This window comes from Mus musculus, chromosome 14 (assembly GCF_000001635.26).
Source record: "Mus musculus strain C57BL/6J chromosome 14, GRCm38.p6 C57BL/6J".
NCBI classification, from domain to species: domain Eukaryota; kingdom Metazoa; phylum Chordata; class Mammalia; order Rodentia; family Muridae; genus Mus; species Mus musculus.
Window position 1 is genome coordinate 68,721,352 of NC_000080.6, and position 11,322 is coordinate 68,732,673.

The 11,322-nt window shown below is 40.4% G+C and overlaps 1 pseudogene; it reads left to right on the plus strand.

Moving 5' to 3' along the window:
- Positions 1 to 451: 451 nt before the first annotated feature.
- On the plus strand, positions 452 to 11,005 carry Gm46476 (annotated as a pseudogene).
- The last annotated feature ends 317 nt before the right edge of the window (positions 11,006 to 11,322 follow it).

Here is an 11,322-nt window from a genome sequence, read left to right on the forward strand (position 1 = left end):
TTGCTCCTGGCACTGTTCAGAGGCTCCCTGGAGCATTTGAGGTGACAGCGTGGCTGACACAGACTGGCATGTCCTTTGATTCACACGCAACTGTATACTTTCACGTCGCGGAATGGAAAGGTTTTGCTTGGGGACACTTTTTGCACCAGTGTTAAACAAGTCAGACTTCTTGAAGGCACAGTCAGCATTTACTGGAACTGGTGTCAGCCCTTAGCCTAAAGGAAACAGTTCACAAAACTCCCCCTGCCTTCAACCTTTTCGAATGCTGCTGTGGGTGCAGAGGTTTTATGTTCTTAGCTGCTGGGGAGAACCCCAGTGAGATTTACATCTGCTTTGTTGCAAAGTTAAATTTAGCCTCATCTTGACAGTTTACTTTGGCCCCAAGTCCTTTCCCTTAGTCAGATACATTGAACTGTCCAACTCATCTCACTGACATGGATGGGCGCCATAGATGGAACTAAAACAGTTCACAGGCCCATCTGACTGTCGTTTGAATCCAGATGAAGAGGTGATCTCTGGAGACCCTCAAAAAGGCCAAATCTGTACAGAGTTGCAGATGACATTTTATGTTTTCAATAACTGTGTAATGTCTATATATGCCTTCCGTTTTTAGCAGTGTCTCTTTCAATCTTCAACTAGAGAATATATCCAGATGATCATTAACAAGTGCCCAAAAGAGTTACTTACTGCCTTGAAATTCAGAAATTGTGAAATGTAGAGATGCTGTGATTGAGTGAATTACTATATATCAAATGACTCGGTGGTAGTTTCATACATTTAAACACTGTTTTATTTTAGCTAGCTGAGACTGAAGGGTGGGTAAGGGACAATATATATTAAAGTCATTAAATTGAGGACCATAAGCTTGTAGCTTCAGACTTGGCATGAGGTCTGTTCAGAATAGGTTATTTCAGCAATCTGTGGGTTCTTTCTCTACCATCTGCATGTAAATGCAATGGCAGCTTCATCAACAGCCTTAATACCTACAGAAGTTACCTAATAACAGTTATTTTGTGATACTAACTGGAGATTGTTCCCCAACCATTTGTTCATAAATTTGCACTCTACCAGGAAAGCATCCAGGAGACAATTTCCTTCTGCAGTGCAATAATGGCTTCCCGCAGCCTTGCAACTCTAGTTTCACAAACCAGAAAAGGGAGCGCATGGAAGTTCTTCCAGAATGATCAAGAAGCTAGATCCAGAAATAATCTGTTGCTGCTGATCTTTCCGTACAGGGTGGCCCCCAATTCCTCATACAGCTGAGGCTAGCCCTGAACGCCAGAGCCTTCTGCAACCAAATTCCCACTGCTAATACAGCTGAGACTAGCCCTGAACGCCAGAGCCTTCTGCAACCAGATTCCCACTGCTGTGAGGAAGTGAGTTTTTCAGGTTTCCTTCAGATTCTACAGACCAATGGCTCTCAGCCTTCATGATGTTGTGACCCTTTAATACAGTTCCTCCTGTTTTGGGGAACTCCCCCAACCATGAGACTATTTTCTTGCTACTTCAACACTGTAATTTTGTGACTGTTATGAATTGTAATGTAAATACTTTTGGAGATAGAGGTTTATCAACAGGGTCAAGAACCACTGCTCTAAAGACGAGAATCCAGCCAGTCAGATTCATGGACTGGATAACTTCTTGTTTTAGCCAGATTTTTCACTGCTATGACCAAATCCATTAAAAAACCAACTCAAGGAAGTTTAAATGCATTCACACTTTCAGTGGCCACAGTTCACTGTCTCCATTCCTGTGGCCACGATAAGACAGAAGAACATCACTGCCGTGGGTGTCTACAGAAATTGGGGTCAATATATTCTTTTCTAGGGCACGCCCACAGCCGTCTGCTTTCTTCAATGAAACTCTACTTGCCACAGTTCCCCAGCCACCAATGGTCTGTTTAAATCGGAAAGTACCATGGCATGGAACTATTGATTAGGTCAGAGCCCTTATGCTCCTGTCTCTGGGGATGCTCTGGAGGACACCCTCAGAGGTGCACTTTATTAGTGCGGCCAGTTTGACAATAAATATTAACAAAGGCATACCTCCATTGACTCTGAATATTAGCCCCAAGTATACTTAATCGATGTAACACCAATCTTTCAGTTTCCCACATGCCTATGAGCACTTTTGAAATCTTGTTATCGAGCAGGCTAGCAGCTATAGAGCTAAAGACTGGACAGAACCAAGGAGTTAAGCACTAAAGAACAGGCCCCGACAAAGGCAAACCTTTCAACCGCATGTCTGATTTTAGGCAGTCCTGGAATGGACAAAAAATGCCAACATGAAACCAGTCAGCTCAGAGCCCTGAACTCTCCAACATTTCCTCATAGGGCATCCTCATTGCTCCTTGGGACCCTGATACAGTTTCCTGTCACAGTGATGTACTTGTGTCTAATCACAGCAGTGAGGAGGAGGGGTCCTCAAAATTGTTAATTTGTAGTTCTGTGTTAGGTTTTATTTCTGTTTTTTTTTTTAATGTTGATGATCTTTTTTTTTTTTTCTTCTTTGTTTTGTTTCTAAAAGGAAAAACAAAACACTTGTGGATCAAAGTCTTATTTTTATGGGGTGTTTTCCAGAATCTATAAACTATCCATGAAGATAATTCTTCAAACACAAAATAATTCCAGTAGAATAAAACAAAACTTTGTACTTTAGCCCATGCTGTCAGGGGCAAAGGCATGGCGTGTCCCTTAGAAAACTCATTTCTATAGCCTGGACTCATGACTTGAAACTGTGACTTATGTCAGCTGACAATCTTCCTGGACTCTAAACTGGAAAGAAGTAAGGATTCTTACAAAATACTATACTCTCACACTAAGAAACATACACACACACACACACCCTTCTGTAAGATTAATAGCAATCAATATTCATTAGGAATTTCTTTTCATGAAGTAATGTCATATTTATATGTAGCACATATAACTGATTACATGTATATGTAGCCCTCCCTTTGAAATAAAGTTACCTTTTTTACAGATGGAGAAACTGTTGAAAAGCCAAAGGAAACGTTGTGTCAAACATATCTGGGGGAAAAATTATTCAAACTCTTTTATTTTGGTTATGGAGTCAAGTGGTAGCATAAATAACACTGTCACCCACCAGAATACAAAAGAGCAGAACTGAGAGGGAACCTCTGTAAAGAGAATGAGGCATTCGCTCTAGACATTAGAGAATACAGAGCCACTTCACCCCAGTCTGCACATCAAGGCAGGTCCTGCAGATCTTCTGACATAAAGTCAACATTTTATCTTTACAATAAGAAATGTCTGGAGTAAAACCTGCCAGCTTTTCTCAGACATCAGAAAACTGAAAGCTGAGGTTTTTTGCAAGTGTCTCTCAGAGGTTAGGAACTGATGACTCTTTGCCCTGTTTGTGAAATGGAGAGGTGGTATTCTTTAGGAAGTGAGGTCTAGTTGGGTGTCTAATCATTGGAGGTACACCCTCAAGGGGAATTGTAGATATCTGCTAATTTCCTCTTCTCTGGCTTTGCCTTTTAGCTCTTGAGACCAACAATTTTCTTCTATCATGACGAGCACGTGCTGCCTTGCCGGTATCAAAATCAATGGGACCCTTCCATCGTGGACCAGAACCTCAAAACTGTAAACTAAAGTAAACCTTTTCTTTTCATAAGTCAATTGTCTCGGGTATTACATGATGCTGATGAGATACTGACTAATATATGGAAGGTTGCAGGGAAAAATCACCAAATGTTTGACCTGCACAGACTGTAAGACTGTGGTTCTCAACCTGTGGGTCTCGACCCATTTGGGGGAGGGGTCCAATGGTTCTTTCACAGGGGTTGCCCAAGATTATAGGAAAAAAAAATAGATATTTTCATTATGATTAAGAGTAGCAAAATTATAGTTATAAAATAGCAATGAATTTAATATTATGGTTGCAGGTCACCACGACATAAGGAACTATATTAAAGGGTCGCAGTCTTAGGAAGGTTGAGAAGCCCTGCTGCTGTAAGAGAAGACCTCGTCTGGCAGTCATGTTGTAATTCTTCCCTGGGCTTTACTTCCTAGCAACTCACATTGTTCTGACGTAAAGAGCCAAGAAAGCTCTTTTCCTGACAGTTACAAAGAAAGCAAGTCTAGGAGCTGGGGAGATGGCTCCATTGGTAAAGTGTGTGTCACACAAGCATGAGCACTGGAATTTTGATTCCTGTAACCTACATAAAAAGATAAGCATGGCATGATCTTATAACTCCATTAGCAGAGAACCACTGAGACATAGTTGGATTCCTGAGGCTTCCTACAAGCCAGTGAGCTCCAGGTTCTGTGAAAACCTCTGTCTCAAAAAAAAAAAGAGGAGAGTGCTACAGGAAGTGGCCCGATGACATCAGACTTTGGCCCCCGCACGGATGAACACACATGAACACACGCAGATGCACACACGCACACACACACACACACACACACACACACACACACACACACACAGAGACATATCCATACACATCAAAAAAGAAAGAACAAGGCTAGATATGATTAATAATGCTCAAAATATCCTCCACAAAATCTGTTCTATTCTGCAGGGGAATGTAAGCCTTCCCTGGAGCCTTATCCTTACAACAAAGTGCCTTTCTCTTGCCCATCACTGCCAGTTTCACTTCACTGAAGAGGACAAGAACAGCTAATAAACACCCATGAAGACCATAGCCCAGAAACACAGGCCTACCAAAGGATGAAATCAGTGTGTAATTGAAGATGGGCATGTATGTAATCTGTATGAGTATGTGAGTATGCATGTTCCTTCACAGGCGTGTCAAGGCCAGAGCAGGATATCCGGTATCTTCCCATATTGATTTCCACAGGATTAAAGAATGATTTCCCCAAGTCACCTGTAGCAGCACAAGCCCAGCATGTATAGGCGGAGGTCTGTAAATCCAAGTCTAGCCTGGTCTACATAGCTAGTTCCAGGCCAGCCAGTGCTAGATTTAAATCAACAAAAAAGACAAGGAGACTGGGCTGTGGGGCTACAACACACCTTAATCACAACACAATCTCCATCCAAATTAACATAGTGTTCACACTGAAGACCCGTTTAGCTCAGTTTCTCCTTCTTAATACTTAAGGGGACACTTTCAATCACAAACTCCAAAGCATGCTACGTAGGTAGCAAAACTCCAGTCCAAAGAGGCAAAGTGATTATCAGAACCACACTCAGATGCTGCTGAGATTTTGAAATTATCAGACAGAGCTGTAAAAATAACTATGATTAATATGCTAAAGGCCTTAATGGAAAAAAAAAAAGGAAAGGAGTGGAAAGCACGAGAGAACAAATGAGTAATGCAATCAGAGATGGAAACTCTAAGAACGAATGAACAAAAAAAAATAAAAATAAAGCAAAAAAAAAAAAGAGGAAATTCTCAAAATTGAGAACACTGTTGGAGGAGCAGCAAGGATGGCCTTTGATGGGCTCAGCAGTGCGGGGACGTGGCTGGAGAAAGAAGCAATGAGATTACACGTAGGTCAATAAAAACAAACACAAAACTTTCCGTACTGAAATGTAATCAGAATGGGGGAAGAAAGGGACAAAACACCCAATGGTGACATTCTAAAGAACTCAAAGAATGTACCTACTTGCCCTCACTCACAAATACAGATTAGCTTAAGTAAATTGTTTTAAAATAGACATATAAAAGTTATCTTGAAATTGTTTTCTTTAAAGATAAACAATGAATGAAGAAAACTTTTTTGAAAACAATTGACTGGAATTTAGTTAAGAACCCGAACCTGTTTGTGTTATAGCCTGTTCCCATCTTTTCCTAAATGGACGCTCCACCGCAGGCCGAGGTCAGGCTGCCAGAGCTCACTCTCTACCTTTCCCAATCAAGGTTTACCCTGTTCTAACCAGGCAAGGCCCATCAAAAGGAAGGCAACCATCATCCCTGAAATCTATCCTTGCCAAGTGTATTTTGGTCCAGACTGTTGAACAATGATCTTCCAGAGAGTTTTCGATTTTTTTTTAACAACTAGAAAAGCCTGTCTGCTATGGCTGAAGTCTAATAGGTGCAGGGGTGATTCTTGATATAGGAGACAGTGGGACAAGTAGACGAGGAGAAAAGAGATAGTCAAATAAAGTCATTGCTAAAACTCTTATCCTAACAGAGACCTATACAAAGACAAGGCTTGGTTTCCCAGTAAACATATCAAAGTCTTCACATTGTGGGGGAAAAAAAAAACACCAGAGCTCACTAACACGGATTAGACACAGCTCAAAAGGAATAAGAAAGAAAACAACGATGATAAGCTCCAGAGAATGGGAAGTTAAATCATACCCATAAGTACTGTATTAGCTACTGTGGTCAGTCTTTAACAACGTACAACACAATAAAGCATGGTTCTCAACCTTCCTAACACTTCCACCCTTAAATACAGTTCCTCAGGTTGTGGTGACTGCCCCCCCCCCATAAAACCATTTAGTTGCTACTTGTTCACTATAATTTAATAATAATTTTGCTAATGTTATGTGTTATAATGGAAATATCAGATATGCAACCCCCAAGGGGTTGGCGACCTACAGGTTGAGAAGCACTGCATTAAAGGACCAAGTATGTATTATCCACACAAAGCTGTGGATAGAGGTAGATAACACAAAGACTGAAACCTGAAACTGTGCAGATGTCAGAGTTATTGCCAAGCAGACAACCAGCATGTGTAAGGGACTGAAGGACGCCAGAATAAAAGAAATAAAGGAAGATATAACCACTTCGGTTCATAGGGCACAGGATGGTATGATTCAGGTACTTGTTCCTTACAAGCCCTACGATAATACTGAACTCCTAAAGTCCAGTGTCAATGTTGTTTGCACGTACATACGAGAGAGGTAATTAGGTGATCTCTGGTATAGAGCCCTCATAGCACTGGGGTCTCAGTAAGTGGAACTACAGGCCCAAGTCAGCAGGCTTGTTCTGCCTCTGCCATGCTTTAGAGCCCAGCATGAAGGCCAACAGATGATAGTGTTTTGCTCCTGGACTTCTATAGCAAAAAGCTAAATATGCCCTCACATTTTTCTTTATAAATGTATCTAAATTCTGGTATGCATTTATAGCAACAGAAGATGCATTTAGGCGAATGGCATCAATAAAAAGAGAGAATTTATAAGAAAGAACTAAATGGAAACATCTGAGTTAATGGGCAGTAATCATAAAATAAAAATTCATTAGAGGGACTCAATAGTAGATTTGAAATGGCAACAGAAACAACCAGCAAACTCAAAAGATGCAATTCAAAGGGCAAAGAGAAAAGTGAAAAAAAATTAAGAGCCTCAAAAACAGATATCTCTCAGTATGTTTACCAGAAAATACTGTATGAAAAAAATAAAATAAGAGAAATGACCATAAAATGTGTGACATGTGAAATATTTAGAAAAAACTTAAATCTGTACATTTATGTCCAAATGTAACAGAAAAATAGGTAAAGAAAATACTTGAAGAAGGAAAAGAAAGACACATAAAATGGAACCCCATAAAGACCCACAGCTAATATCCCATCAGAAATAACGGGGACCAGAAGAAGTGGAATAACATGTTAATTAAAAGTGGGAGGAGGAAAATCATTTGCCTAAGTAATATATTGAAAGTATGATGTAATTTCTTCTTGCTACTGATGGCAAAATGTACAAGGGAGGAGACAACCTTCATGTAACGACTTGGAAATTCTCACTCTGATGTTACTGCCCAAAATGAAATGATTTGTGTGATTCAAATGGAAGCACGAGGAAGAAAGAGAAGCACAATTTCCACAGCACTGAGCACAGCTGGCACTAGAAACCTCTGCCTTCCCTTCCCTTTCTTCTATCCATAAGTGCAAGAGTGGACTGGGAAGGAGATGAGTGACCAGTGTGTAGAACGGCCTTCAGGACTGAATGACATCTGGAATATAGAATCAGCAAACAGAAAACTGATGGATCTCAACAGCAAGAGGTCACATCCGCAGCTTCTACCTGAAGAGGACAGCGTCAAGTACAGAAGCAGGATGACTTTCTTCTAATTTCCCCAACAGGGAAACAGTCTCAATGCCCTCCAGAATGACCTCATGGGTAAGGACCAACATCTGACTTCCAAGGTAATCCAGAGAAGATTTGACATGGGTTTTTAACAAACTATGGCCTATTTTAAATTCTGCCCTGATCCTGTGTGGAAACCAAGATTAGCTATTTCTTTGAAATCTATATTAGTAGTTGTATGTTGGAGGGTGAAAGAAATTCTTTGTCAAGAGAGCCAATAGTCTTCCGTTTACGGTGTGTTATCCATCCACGCAGGGTGGTAGGATGCTCGCTGTTCTCTGGCTGTATTCCGAGTCCCCCATACATCCATCCTCCATCTGCGTGTTCACTCAGCTTCCCCCTTATCTTCCTATATCTTGCTCCCACTTTCAACCTCGTTAAAATGACAAGTTGGTTTTACTTGCATTTGTTCTTATAAAATGTTTACTGCTGTTTTGTAGGTGGGTATTTTTAAAATTCCATCTCATATACATGGCATCCTGCTTTATAGTATGCTCTTTAGTTTTATATGGACTCGTTACTTTTAAGATCTGCTGACTGTTGTGTTATTTTCAGCTCTACTCACTTACTACATCTTCCTAACTGCTCCCTCAGTGGTAGGCATCTTCATCATTTTGAATACCCATAAACACTGCTGCAGTAAATACCAATGGGGATATGAGTTCTGGGATTGCATGTCTCAGAGCAGGAGTCTTGGCTCCTAAGGAGTAGATGGATTTAATTAGACTAAGATACCAGTTATATAAAGAACTGTGCTTTGTTCATATCCTTCCCTCAACTTTTCTCCTTCCTGCTCCATTTTCCTGCCACTAGGGCCTAATGGTCCGCTTATATTTTCATTTCCCTTCCCTTCCCCCCCCCCTTTCCTGCTTATAACACATTGTTTATCCAGGCATCACATGACAGAAAATATAATACGATGCATTTCGTCCCATTTACTCTCTCTATTCCTTTTTTAGGAGACTTATCTTTCCCTCCACCTCCATGTTTCATGCACACACACACACACACACACACACACGTACATAGACTTAAACTTAAATATCACATATAATAGAAAACATGCAATATTTGTATCTCCAAGCTTAAATTAATTTAACATAATAATTTCTAATTTCATCCTGTTTTTTTTTTTTCAAATAACATCACTTCCTTTTTCATTTCAGCTGAATAAAATTCCACAGTATTCATATGTCACATTTTCTTTCTCTGGTCTTCTGTCAACATAATGAGCATCTAGACTTGGCTTCATATCTTAGCTGTACACGGATGTGCAGTTATCTCTGTGCTATGCTGACCTTCGGACCTTCAGGGTCACACTGGGAAGTTGCAGAGGTGGGTAGTTTGTACATTGTTGATGACTCTGCAAACTGGATTTCAGTGTGGCTTGTCAATTTATATTTATACCGGACATATGTAAAGATTATGATAGCTTTAATTTTCCTAGCCTAATGCTTGGCTGAGTTTCTATAAGAGTTCCATCCAAAAGCCATCTGGTCCAGTGCATTATTTGCTCTGAGCAGGAACTAATCCTCATTCATGTGCTTTACAAGAACTTGTGTGGCGATCCCTACCTTCTTCAAACAAGACATCTTTCACATATCTTTTGGATATTCAGGGCTTACAAACTCTACATGCTACATTCAAGTGAAGATTTTACTTCAAGACAAAGTCATCATAGCAAGAAAAGACAAAACACACACATCAGAATTTCAAAATATTACAGATAGTTGAAACTCCCATGGATTCTGCCTCCACACAGGACCACGCTGTGTGTATGGTCTGAACCACAAAGATCTATGCAAGGGATCATGGCATTAAAGGTTGACCTAACAAACTTCCATCGGATCTTTCTGTCAGAGCATATTTATCAGAGCTACCAATAAAAAAAGAGAAACTTTGGAAATTGCTGGGGATAGTTCATTGCCTAAACAGCACACCATAAATGTCACTGACCTTGTCTTACTCAAGAGTCAAAAGCATTCAAACCTCCATACAGCCTCAAAGGTTAAAGCATTGTGCTTACATTCTAGCTTTTATAAACTCCATTCCTGCATTTGCCTTCTAATTCTTGGCCATAGCAGGCTAAATCTAAATTCCTTGGTGATGCCCCTTCTTTTATACGTTTTACATATTTGCAAAACAAAATAAACCACAACTACTAAGGTCATCTGTATCTCTGTATCACTAAAGAGATGTGAATACATCTTTAACGAAACATTTTGTTTATTGGCAATTCTGGAAGATTTCAGTGCAAACTTCTCTGCAACCCCCCATCAGCCTAGCAAGCATGTTATTACGTCTGCCCCTGCAATGGGCACCTCAGGAAGGGTGCTTGTGGATCAATTCAGTAGAATAAGCAAGTCACAGTTAAGGACATGTGGAGTCTCTACTGTCATCAGTTTTAGATGCTCCTGCCTTTGCTGATTATCAATATTATCATGAGTTTAGTTTCTAAAAACATCTCATTGAAGAAACCTCATTAACAACCGTGTGAGTTGAGATGAGCTGGATAGAAGCTGAATTTGTGATCTGACAAGATGGCCAGGCTGTCTCCGGGATCATCAAGGAGACCCAAGAATCAGTTCCTGGCATTATAGCAGAACCAGATGAAAACAACACCCATGATTTTCCTATGGTCATTGCTAGCCCCAGGATTCCCCCATTTGAGGGAGGGACATTTAAACTTGAACTATTGCTTCTAGAAGAATACCCAATGAAAGCACCTAAAGTATGGTTCGTGAAGAACATTTATCATCTTAATGTCAACAAGTTTGGAAGAATATTCAGATAATTTTGAAAGGTAGGCGGTTCCCTGCACTGCAGATCCGCACAGTTCAGCTCTCAGTTCAGGCTTTCTTAAGTGTTCCTAATCCAGGTGATCTATCAGTAAATGATGTAACTGAGCTGTGGAAGATCAATGAAGCCCAAGCATAGAAACAGCGAGAGCATGGGTAGGCTTTATGGCATGAGGAATATTTAAGTTGCTCAGATCACCAAGTGTGCATCACTTCTTCTTCTTTTTTCATTTATTTTTTATTAGATATTTTCTTTATATACATTTCAAATGCTATCCCAAAAGTTCCCTATACCCTCCCTCCGCCATGCTCCCCTACCCACCCACTCCCACTTCTTGGCCCTGGCATTACCCTGTACTGAGGCATATAAAGTTTGCAATACCAAGGGGCCTGTTTTCCCAATGATGGCTGACTAGGCCATCTTCTGATACATATGCAGCTAGAGACACGAGCTCTGAGGGTACTGGTTAGTTCATATTGTTGTTCCACCTATAGGGTTGTA